This window comes from Periplaneta americana, chromosome 14 (genome assembly GCF_040183065.1).
Source record: "Periplaneta americana isolate PAMFEO1 chromosome 14, P.americana_PAMFEO1_priV1, whole genome shotgun sequence".
NCBI lineage: Eukaryota > Metazoa > Arthropoda > Insecta > Blattodea > Blattidae > Periplaneta > Periplaneta americana.
In genome coordinates this window covers 25,620,940-25,632,858 of record NC_091130.1, presented here as the reverse complement: position 1 = coordinate 25,632,858, position 11,919 = coordinate 25,620,940, and positions in this window count along the sequence as shown.

Here is an 11,919-nt window from a genome sequence, read left to right as displayed (position 1 = left end):
ACCTTTCGATGACTTCTCTTTCTCTTGTGGGGCTGGTGGATGTTCGTGGTCTTCCGGAATTGTTCTTATGGATATTCTGAACAGTTCCTTCATCCTCAAACTTATCTTGCAAACGAACAATTGTGAGTCGCGTTGGTGCATCTCGTTGAAACTCCATTTTTTTTAAATTTTATTGGGTTATTTTACGACGCTGTATCAACATCTAAGGTCATTTATCGTCTGAATGAAATGAAGCTGATAATGCCGGTGAAATGAGTCCGGGGTCCAGCACCGAAAGTTACCCAGCATTTGCTCATATTGGGTTGAGGGAAACCCCCGGAAAAAACCACAACCAGGTAACTTGCCCCGACCGGGATTCGAACCCGGGCCACCTGGTTTCGCGGCCAGACGCGCTGACCGTTACTCCACAGGTGTAGACGAAACGTCTTTGCACTTCACTTATGTTCTCAGTCTTCCAGTAGCACTTCAAAATGAATTTCCTTTTCTCAGTGTTTAGTCTGACTTCAGCCATTATTTTAAGCGTTCACACATGAAATAGTAATATACGTTACAAGAGCGGTATGTTGACGTTTTCATGGTCGAGGAAAAGATTGAAAAAGCGGGAATGTAGTTGAGCGTTTTTAATTTCCGAGAACATGAAAACAAACATACCGCTCGTGTATCGTACATTATTTTGTGCGAAGGTCGTTTATTACATACCTGAAAGACGAATTTCTAATTAGTTGCAATGAAATCTCCATGTTGGTTTCTGTTTAATGACGCCAACTTCGGAACACCAAAATATCCTTTTTCAACATTGTTGCTGTAAAATGTTTTCTGTGTTTACTATACTCCAGCAGGCCGTGATATACGTCTGTTTTTTTTCCCCCCAGTCTATAAATGCGAACTTAAAACAAACGGTAAGGTTATGTAATGATTTATTTTTCATTTTAATATTTTAACACTATTATTTATATAACATATTGCAGTAATAACATCGGCATCTGGAATCTCGTTGATTTTTTCACGGCTTCCTTAATGTTACTTGTATCAGGAATGCAATAAGTTTCGTGGAGTAGTAGACTTTACTTAATTTTTGCAAATATTTAAGAACAATAATTAACATTGCAATTTAGGTGAAATTGCAGTGGTAAGTTTCCAATTTATAATTATTACTATGTTAAACGTCTCTGAAAATAATATGTTAAAAGCCTAAAGCAGTAAAATGAATGTCGCACTTAAGCGGTAAGAAGAGGGAAATTGTTATGTGTGTTACGTTGGGAATACTGAATGTGGTATTTCACACTTACCGCGTATTGGTTCTGTGCGGAAAACAAGCAAATACGCACGATCTCGCACAAAAATATTTAAAAGTGAATTAGTTATGAGCTATTAAGGAGTGTATACATGTTTGGGACACTATATATATATATATATATATATATATACTTCTTTATTGTTGTTATTAAATCCAAGTGTTATTCCAGTTGTTCACCGACTTACAAAAACAGGTACACGAATAAACAGATGTAGACACACAGTACCCGTGTATGATGGAAGACTACATGATTCACTACAGCGAGAACTGTTCACTTTCAACTTGCCCTCCATACGAACTAGTGTGATCGATGTACACCTAACTTGTATTCAAACTGACCAAACGCAGGGCTCTAGTAGTAACTTGTAAAAATGTAATGCATATTTTTGTGAAGCAGTCCGCAGTTTTCATAGCTACAATTCAGCATTTTATCTGCCAGTACTTCACATAATATTGCTTGTGTTATCTACGTCTTCGGAAACGGCATTAAGAAACTTGGAGATTCAGAGAAAACGTGCCATGGAGTTGATTTGTCTAGCCCTGCGCCGGGCATGAGAGCGGCTCCGTATAGTCGGCCAGAGCTCCTCTCGCTCCGCAAGGCACTTCAATTCCAAGCCAGAGCAGAACGCTCACTCAGTGGCGGATTCACATTACAGCTACCTTCCCTGCATTAATATAACAAGAGCCACGGTTGTTCTAGTCATTCAGTCTGTCAGTATATAATAGTTTATAAGGATATTACATCAATCCATTGTACAGTACAGACTTTATAACACTCTTATTAATTTAATGGAATAAACTTCGCTCTACATACACATACACACACGCACGCACACACATAAATCATTAGGCTTATTTACACAATCTATATGCACAGTGCTTTAACAATTATATATTGGTATTAATAATATAATAGTACATTATTCAACGAGCTTCTTAATTACCATTATAGGCGAGTTTCATAGGACTTTTTATGCTCGACCATATTTCTAACTTGATATTATTAATTTTATTGTATCTGACCTGGAGCAATGTTCCGTATGTTGTGAGATGTGCGCAGACGCGAAAGTATTGATTTTTTCCGAGGAACGGATGTCCACATTGACCTTGCTAGGCCATAACAACCTACAGAGATAACACTGAAATTAAATTAGACATTGAAAAATGAGATGACAAATTGAATTTATTTGAATATTATTTACAATTAACGCTAATTATTATAGTAACAGAACATAACCTTCTGCGACAGTATTGGATTTCCAGCCTCCGTGACTTTTCGCTAATTCTCTTTCGATTGCATATCCGAGAATAATCGATACTTGCGGTTTTATAACGGTAGAAAGCTGACCTGTCATTGGCTGAACAGTTGTAACCTGAGTCGTCATTGGCTGAAAGACCTGACCTTTAATGAGTAGGTGTACTTTAATGACATGCATTAAAGGTCTGCACCAGGTGTATAATTACTACATTTCGGCATGGTCGAGCATAAACATATGTAATAAAGAATATCAATCAGAAACACAGGAAGAAAATTATTAATAAACATTATCTTACACGTGTCTTTTGCATGAATGAACTATTGTAACAAAATCTTACTTCTATCGATGTCAAATCAATAAATATTTTCTATTGAAACAAAACTTCTTGAAACTCAATAACAAAATAACTATGTGCTTGTTTTCCGACACTTATGAAGTAGTTTCATTTGCAGAAGTCGTTCAATGTTTGGAACAGATGAATTAGCTATGTTCAATCTCAAAAAATATAATTTAGGTTTTTGTGTGACATAAAGCTTCTCAGTCGGGTGCATCTTCAAAGTTCGTCATCCTACTGCAGAGTCAACTACTGCACTGACAGTGAGTGACGTACAGTATGCAAACGTCACACCGCTCGGGAGAATTGAGGCGCTGACATGGGAAAGGTAGTAACTGCCAAAAACAAAATTTTTCAGGGGAAGCAAAAAACAAATTTATGAACACTTTCTCACTTACATTATTACAGAAACTGCTTTAAATGAAAGGCATACTCTCATGTTTGTGTTACATATGAAATTTGAAAAGTCTGGCACAGATTTATCTGTGAAATCCTATTTTATGAAAATACAAAATTGAAATCACTCATTAGCCAAACTGAGAATTAACATTATTTATACATTATGCACAAATTTTTCGGTAAAATGCATGTTACTTTTCATCGAGGAAGTCTAACATAGATAACAAGTCTTTCTTTTTGGCATCAGGGACGACTGGTCTTCTTTCAAGGCGTTGCAAGCACTGCAAGTTAGTGATTGACGTTAATGACTGTCCTTTCTTAAAAATCCTGTGCTCTGTCCACATTTCAAGGTCATTAAATGACTGTCTTGGTTTTTATTAGAGGAAAATCAGCTCTTGAGAGTCTAATCCAGTTGAGGGTGCTGATTTTGATAGGAGTTGTATTCAAAAACTTGTCACATTCTGCAGAAAAGTCGAAGAAATCCTCATCCTTCATCATTATTACATTATTAGGCCTTACCTCTTCTGGAACCATGGTCTTGCATCTTTTTTTTTCTTTTCTGTATGTTGCCAAATTCCCTATCACATGGCATGTAGGAATGTTCTGAAACCAGGAATTTCAAGTCCATTGAATCAAAATGTTTCTTGGCAATAATGTAAATCAGGACCATTAGAATCATCCGATTCTTATTCTGCCCTGCACAGTTATCAGCCCGTATTTGTCTAGACACACTCTGATGTTGTAAAAGGAGTTACTACCTTCTCCGCGCCAACAGCTGTGCACATACAACTTATCTAGTGACTACGTTTCCATCTTCGTTTCATTACATACGGACATACTACCTTCTCTGTGCCATTGGCATGGCCATTTACTACCTTCTCAATGAAAAACCTAAAAATTCGAATTTTTGGCAGTTACGACCTTTCCCATGTCAATGCCTCAATTGCTCTTCAAAGTAAACAGCGCTCATTTCTCGAAATCACGTAATGTGCCCAGCCCTGGTCTAGCCGAACCGGGAATAGAACTGCGGTCTCCACAGTGGGAATTCGTTACGTAACAACTATGCCAAGGGATTGGCCCAGAGATATTGATCAGGGGATGTACATCATTTACGAAAACTTAGGTACTTTATCTCGATTTAGAGATGTACTTTTAATACAGACATTATCGGACATTATCGTCTGAGGGAATCTCGCAGTGTGAGCCAATCTGGGCCGCGCCGAGGTGAGAACAGGTTTCGGAGGAATTAGCATATTTATTATTCCGTTTATCCGGGTAATAATGAGTGTAGGGGTGGGGGTGGGGGTGGGGGTGAGAGAGCAAGTCGTGAGGTTCCCATAGCGTGACTCGGGCGTGACGGAGCGTGACAGACAATAACTTAATTCGCAGTGAGTTTATTAATCTCTGAGATCTGCTGATTGCTGGGACATATCCATCACACTCTTTCATTACACGGGAGATCGACAGAGCTGGTTCACACCTCGAGGAGCTGATCGGATGCTCTCACGCAACCGCTAGCATACAGTAAGTTATATCAATGATGATATACAGTAATGAAAATAATAATGTCATAGAATTTTAAAAAAGAATGATACTAAAATAAACTAGCAAAGTAGCAACGATAAAATTGGTACCTTAAGGCAATGGATCGGTGTAAATAACGGAAAAATTATTTTAAAATGTAAATTTTGTTTCAGTTTTCTAAATCCATGTTTATTTTGGTCCTATGACAATTTGAAGTCCCTCATGACGATGCATAGATGAATGAATGAATGAATGAATGATTGAATGAATGAATGAATGAATGAATGAAGTGAGTGAGTGACGTGAGTGAGTGAGTGACTGAGTGACAGTGAGTGAGTGACTGAGTGTTACTGAGTAAGTGACTGAGTGACAGTGAGTGAGTGACTGAGTGACAGTGAGTGAGTGAGTGTGACTGAACGAGTGAGTGACTTAGTGACAGTGAGTGAGTGAGTAACTGAGTGACAGTGAGTGAGTGAGTGAGTGAGTGTGACTGAGTGAGTGACTTAGTGACAGTGAGTGAGTGAGTAACTGAGTGACAGTGAGTGAGTGAGTAACTGAGTGACAGTGAGTGAGTGTGACTGAGTGAGTGACTGAGTGACAATGAGTGAGTGAGTGACTTAGTGACAGTGAGTGAGTGACTTGGTGACAGTAAGTGAGTGAGTGACTTAGTGACAGTGAGTGAGTGAGTGACTTAGTGACAGTGAGTGAGTGAGTGACTTAGTGACAGTGAGTGAGTGACTGAGTGACAGTGAGTGACTTAGTGACAGTGAGTGAGTGAGTGACTGAGTGACAGTGAGTGAGTGAGTGTGACTGAGTGAGTGAGTGACTGAGTGACAGTGAGTGAGTGAGTGAGTGACTGAGTGACAGTGAGTGAGTGAGTGAGCGACTGAGTGACAGTGAGTGAGTGAGTGTGACAGTGACAGTGAGTGAGTGTGACTGAGTGACAGTGAGTGAGTGAGTGACTTAGTGACAGTGAGTGAGTGAGTGTGACTGAGTGACAGTGAGTGAGTAGTGAGTGACTTAGTGACAGTGAGTGAGTGAGTGGGACTGAGTGACAGTGAGTGAGTAGTGAGTGACTTAGTGACAGTGAGTGAGCGAGTGACTGAGTGACAGTGAGTGAGTGAGTGACTGAGTGACAGTGAGTGAGTAGTGAGTGACTGAGTGACAGTGAGTGAGTGAGTGTGACTGAGTGACAGTGAGTGAGTGAGTGAGTGTGAGTGAGTGAGTGAGTGAGTGAGTGAGTGAGTGAGTGAGTGAGTGAGTGACTTAGTGACAGTGAGTGAGTGAGTGTGACTGAGTGACAGTGAGTGAGTAGTGAGTGACTTAGTGACAGTGAGTGAGCGAGTGACTGAATGACTGAGTGACAGTGAGTGAGTGAGTGAGTGACTGAGTGACAGTGAGTGAGTGAGTGACTGAGTGACAGTGAGTAAGTGAGTGACTGAGTGACAGTGAGTGAGTGAGTGTGACTGAGTGACAGTGAGTGAGTGAGTGAGTGACTTAATGACAGTGAGTGAATGAGTGACTGAGTGACAGTGAGTGAGTGACTGAGTGACAGTGAGTGAGTGACTGAGTGACAGTGAGTGAGTGACTGAGTGACAGTGAGTGAGTGAGTGACAGTATGACTGAGTGATAGTGAGTGAGCGAGCGAGCGAGCGAGCGAACGAACGAATTAATTAATTAATTAATTAAGTGTATTTATTGATTAACAATAAATTATACAGGGACATCATTTTATTTTTACTTGCATTTTTATTGTACCTGCATTTCTGAATGTACTTCACTCTCACCCCTTCACTAATGTCCTTGCTCCCGTCAGACACACAAACTTACGGCCGCTGTTGCATTCGAAGTCTTCAAGCAGTGAAGTAAACACTGCAGTGTATAGTGTGTTTCATAAATATGATTCCGTTTTCTATAGAAGAAAGAACCTATATTAATAATATCGTACTAAAAAATTATATTCAAGAAACGATAAATTCAATTTCAGAGAATATGCTTAAAAATGTTTTTAATAATATGCGTACTGAATTGAAGCCTGCATTGTAATGAACGGCAACCATTTTCAGCAACTTGTTTAAAAATTCAGATTAGCTTATTTTGAATTGAGGTGGCTAGAAGCAAAGGAATACTAGTGACATTTGTAATAACATGAGTTAAGTGCATCCAGTGTAAGCAAAAGTATCTAAAATTTTAGTGGCAAGGGGATATTTTAATCGCATCACACATTAAAATTTAAATAAAAAATTTCACCGATTTTACGAAAGCTTAAATATTTAAACCCCATTTTCTCAAAAGTAACTTAAGTGCACTTACAGCCCTTTACTTATGACCCCCTCAATTTAAATGCACTCTCTATATTGTATGATAACATCAATAATTAATTTGCTAAATAAAGAAGAGATATTACATAAAGAACATAGCCGCCTGAAAAGTTGAGTTTTTGAAAAAAAAAATATTGCTACTCTGCTGTATTTTGATAAATTCCGTAAAAGTGATGATCAAACTGAAAATCGTAATATCGTATTTCCCTACAACATAAATGGATACACTACTTTTCTCTCCTCCTATACCTAGTAAAATTATTTGTTTACATATTGCACTAGTAACATCAAACTCCTGTAATGGAAGGGGGTAACAGTGTTTCCGAGTATAGCCAGGTTAATGTTAAAAATGTTGGTAAAAATAAAGTGATGTCCCTGTACAAACTCATGTACACAAGATCCTTCGCACGAGCCCGTACGGCCATTCGTGCTATAACTAGGCACAGTTTAAATCTTCAAAGAAAACAAAGATAATACTACTAAAAATAAAATAGTAAAACAACCGTTATTATTATTACTACCGTTATCATTAATTATGACAATTACGACTAATCTAACTTCATACCAAATTTCACAAAAATAATAAAAATGAAATAAATATAAGATATAATTGAAACTGCACCAAATAATCCAAATAATAAATATAAAGGTAATACATAAAAAAATACACACGCAATAAAAAAGAAATAGAAAAACATAATAAATACAAAAAAAAACATTATCCCCTAATTACCTCATTCGCTCAGTGTTAATACTACTCATTACAACACTAATAAATAACTCTTTCCCTTATTTCCTCGGCCCCCTCCCCCTCGGCCAGTTCCACCCTCAGCTGTTGAACTTTTATCATAAATTTTCCCACACTGTCACAGAATTTAGCGTTATTTAATATATCATATGTTGCCAAGTGCCCCCTGCTAGATGTAATGAAGGACTCTGGCAGGAATCGTTTCCTCAGAGCTTCTATGACTTCACACTCCGATAAAATATGGTGTGTTGCCTCGCCTCTACCACAAAGAGGACATATTCTCGCCCCCCTCTTCGTTGACGATTTTAAATGCCCTCCAAGCTCCTAGACGAAACCAGGTTAAGCCCAGTCTGCCTTCTCTGCTTCCTCCATAGAGTTATAACTCGGTTTTCCAATTTGTTTTGACTTAACTTGTGTTTATCGTGCGATATTCATTTAATAACACGTGATTATTTTACAAAAAATCTGTTACTTTGAACTGCTTCCGTCTAAGAAATAAACCATACCCTCAAATTGTAATAACCGTTCCATAATTTGTTTATTTACGATGTATATTCAAGTATCGATCTAATTAATGTATAGTATTAACAGGGCGTCTGATGTAGAAGAAGAATAAGTTATTGGCCTTATAATAATAATAATAATAATAATAATAATAATAGCCTAATAATAATAATAATAATAATATTAGCAAACAAATTTCTCGAAGCTAGCAGCCAAACTTGTCAGAACTTGCTTTGTTTTCATAGCTCCTGAACTTAGCATCGTAAAATACAAGCAACATATTTTGATGCTGAAGTTAGAAGTTTTTTTGGTCCTTGAAGTAGACTGAAATGGAGGTGCGATCTCCTTTGTATAAAGCCAGTCCTCCAGGCGTTTTCATAAAGCTAAAAATTTACATCACAGAAATCAATGTCCACCGATAAACAATACTTGCCTCTCATTTGTATAAAAACACGGCAACAGATGTTCACTTGTTCCGAAGGTAAACTCGTCTCAAAAACAATAATGACCGCGTTTCATGACGTCATTAAAGATGGACGTGGTGACTTATCAAGAAGTTGCGTGTATGATTTTCGGAGGAAGGGGGAAGACAAAAGAAAAAAGACGATCGAAGCCACCTGTTGGAGCAGTAATATGCTAATTGGGCTATCCACGTAATTGCGTATGTAGTTTGTTTTACATGTGGCCAGCTCCACGGAGTATAGAATGGCGCTACTGGCAAAGGAAGTTTGAGGAAAAAGGATACAACTCACAACTGCCTGAGGTATAGGTGAGGAGGCGAGATCTGTCATTGAGCTGTGCGGAAAGGGAAAGAATGAGTTGTCAGAAAGAGAGTTTCTTTCAAGATGGTTAATATGATACGAATCTACTGACACGGAAGTTCATCTCAGAATAAAACTCATCTTCCCTCTCCATAACCATTGGTGATATTGTCACGGCACATGATAAGGTCACAAGACAAGTCTTGCCTCTTCTACTGTACGATTCTTAATTTTTTTTAATTTAATTAATTTATTTAATCTGGCAGAGCTAAGGCCAGTAGGCCTTCTCTTCTGCCCAGCCAGACTCTAATTCTAATGAAATACATTTGCGTACATAGTTATTACATTAATATCTAGATCATAAAACAACATGAAAGAAATAATGAAAATTGGATAACTAATGTTAGTGTGACAATAATAAACATTGGTAAGGAATAGTTATAATAATAATAATAATAATAATAATAATAATAATAATAATAATAATAATAGTATATATAAGGCAATATAATATTTTAAAAGCGTATATTATTTCCGTCAAAACATAAAAAATTATTGTATTGCAGTCACAATACTTCCCTGTATTACGTTGTTCAAATTGATCCGAATTTTATTTGTGAACCATATACTGACGTTCAAAAATATCTGATCCGATTAATCGATAGTGATCGATAATTTGTTGGTGTAAATGTGGATTCTTTAGTTATTGCTTCTATGAATAGATGGCGAAGATAATAGCCACTGTTGCCAATTGTAGATAAATATTCCCGCATTATGGAAATCAATTTTTCATCCCACTCTACTGATTGTAAAACAACACTAGGTTTAGCTGGAAAGCGCTGATATTGTCAATTGTGATAATAATTAATGCTTAATCTACATAATAATTTTCTCTGACACTTTTTAAACAGTTCCAATAATAGTGCCATCTATTGAGAACTAGCGGAACTGTTTCAAAGTTTGTCTATTTTTCATATCTTTGGTTCTGATTTAGCCAGTGGTTGAAAAGTTCGCTTACACGATCATAAAATACAGTAGTAGGTCGAATACCTTTGAACGTCAGTGTACATAATACAAAAACTCTGATTATTTCCCAAAATAGTCTCCCAGATTATCGATGTATTTCTGCCAGCTACTAGGGGGGGGGGGACTTTTTATTTTCTAAAGAACATCTTTTATTTGTTGTATAGTGGTTTTAGCAACTCTTTCATCACCATTCAAATTGTTTGTCTTTCAAGCTTTGCTTCAACTTTTCAAAGGGTGATGGTCTCTCACAGGGCCACATGGGCAATGTGGCAGCGCTTTCTAGTCACTTTAAATAAGGGTGTGATTTTTGTGCAGTGTGGGGACGGACGTTGTCATAGAAGATTGATATCTTTTTTAGACAATTTTGCACGTTTCCTGAAACTTATACATTTTTAAAATTTGCTTTTCAAAAGATTACTGTAATGTACTGTATTTATTGGTGGTTGATTTTATCGATTAATGTCCGACCTTCCACAACCTCCCCCCCCCGGTCCAAAAAAACCGCATTAATTGCATTTATCCTCGGATAATTTCACTTTAGCCTTCTTTGCCAATGGCGAATGTCAATGTCTTAATTTCTTGATAGGAATCTTGATTTCAGGAGTTCATTGGCATATCCAAGCCTCATTGTGTGTCACAATTGAAGGACGTCCTGTAAAAAGAAGATAGCTCCACTTTTACAAAGTTGTAGAAAACAACAAACATTCTAAAAAAATTCAAATTTTAACTGAGCTTATTTCCTTTTATCAGAGTATGTTCTAAGAACATAGAAGTTTCGTTTTATGACTCACTCATTTATTAGAATCAGCAATTGAGGGGGGTAAAATATAAACAAATATGGAATGCAAATAAAATTATATATAATTAGCCACATTTTTCACTAAACACACGTATATTGTGCGAATATTATAAACTACAGCATAAGACATTAGAACTATAAACATATATACATACATATACACACACACACACACACACACACACACACACACACACACATATATATATATATATATATATATGTATATATATATTACTCTTTGAAATATTTCAAACCAAAGTTTATTACTGTTTTGCTCGTTTATACTTCCTTTTCGAGATAAAAATTGTTTCATTCGAATCATTTCATCGTGTGTTTCGGGGAAAGCCATTGATTTAATTCCCAATATGCTAAGTCAGTTTAAGTGAGCAGTGTATTATAATAATAAATTATTGAAATAATTTTAGTTTTGTCCTTCAAATGTGAAGAAATTTGATGCGAGCAAATGTGACATTTCAGAACGAAAAGTTATGCTGTTACATTTACTTACTTACTTACTTACTTACTTACTTACTTACAAATGACTTTTAAGGAACCCGGAGGTTCATTGCCGCCCACATAAGCCCGCCATTGGTCCCTATCCTGTGCAAGATTAATCCAGTCTCCACCATCATATCCCACCTCTCTCAAATCCATTTTAATATCATCCTCCCATCTACGTCTCGGCGTCCCCAAAGGTCTTTTTTCCTCCGGCCTTCCAACTAACACACTATAGTTATGCATTTCTGGATTCGCCCATACGTGCTACATGCCCTGCCCATTTAAAACATCTGGATTTAACGTTCCTAATTATGTCAGGTGAAGAATACAATGCGTGCAGTTCTGTGTTATGTAACTTTCTCCATTTTCCTGTAACTTCATCCCTCTTAGTCCCAAATATTTTCCTAAGCACGATGTTATAAGAGTGAAAACCTTTCTGTGAGAAA